The sequence below is a fragment of the Vidua macroura genome, chromosome 3 (assembly GCF_024509145.1).
Source record: "Vidua macroura isolate BioBank_ID:100142 chromosome 3, ASM2450914v1, whole genome shotgun sequence".
In the NCBI taxonomy this organism is placed as follows: Eukaryota; Metazoa; Chordata; class Aves; order Passeriformes; family Viduidae; genus Vidua; species Vidua macroura.
The window spans coordinates 17,793,256-17,794,609 of NC_071573.1; positions in this window are offsets into that span (position 1 = coordinate 17,793,256).

Here is a 1,354-nt window from a genome sequence, read left to right on the forward strand (position 1 = left end):
CTGCTGGGGGCATCCCTATCAAAGACGTCAGCCCACCGCCCCGAGGGCTGAAGCTCCCATGGTTGGGTAGGCTGGAGCTCTTTGAGGGTCCTTTCCTGTTGGCTAGGCTCCTTGGGAGGCGGGCAATTCCTTCTTTGTGAAGGGAAGGTTTAGGAAGGGCTTTCTCCTTTAAGACAGGGAGAAGTCCCCTTTCAGCAGCTCTCCCAGCTGACACACAATGGCTTGCCACCTCCTCGGCTGCACAGAAATGATAATCAGAGGTTCAGCTAACAGGAGAGAAAGGGAGCTGCTCCCTGCCCTCCCAACCCCCGCCACCGGCGCGATTCGTGTCACACGAGATGAGGTGGCAGATGGGTCGTTAGGGCCGCTTTGGCTTTTTTAACTCCTTCCTCCCCCACACAGCCCACCCCCAGACGGATGTGTAGAGGCACACGCAAAGCCCCGGTCCAAGGGCTAGTTTTGCCATGGCGAGGAGCATAAGCTATTGGCACGGAGGGCCACTCTGTATCATATCAATATCGCAGTGTTATATCAGTTGCTTGTTTAAAAGATGGTATCTGTGCTGAGTGAGGTATTTGGTTCCATCCCATTTCAGTCAGCAGTTCTTCCAGGCTCCCACATCCAGACAGGGGAGATGCATCTGAGAGGGATGTGGGGCATCAGCACATCACAGAGGGATGGAAAAAAGAAGTGCCTGCATGTCCAGTGGCTCCATGTGCTTTACCTCATGGCCATTATTCACACAGATTGGCAGGGACAAGCTCTCCCCCTCCACCCCAGCATGGACTGCCAGCGTTGGCTTAGCAAAGTAAACTTCACTGACCCAATCTCCATGAGGCAGTACTACTCCTGGTGCAGGGACAAACTCTGAAACTCCTCAGGGTCTTTTGCCACCTCATTCTTCCAGGATGCTCTGAACTCCAGCAACTCGAGGAATGGCTGCAGGAGGAAGCACCTACCTGCTATGTACTTATTTTTGGTGGCTTCTTTTTTTCCAGCAGTGGTATGTGCTGTCAAAAAGAGAGAGCCTGGCAATCCAAGCTGAGTTCTGCTACTGATTACATTGCTTCAGTCTGATCCCATTATCCCTGACTTACAGGGGCCTGGAGTTATGCCACTGTTTATTACTAGACATTATTAACATTAGAAACAATAGTTCCTGGCATAGAGGTTAAAGGGGAGCTGGGGCATCTTCAATGAATTCTGCGGCATTTCCAGCATTTTTTGGGAGTGCGGTATTGTTGCTCTTTTTTATTGTTGTGTCACATTTATTATGTGTGTGCTGCTTATACTCAATCTGTTTGGCACATTTTAAAAGGCCACACCATGCAAAGGGATGCTGCTCAGGGGAAGG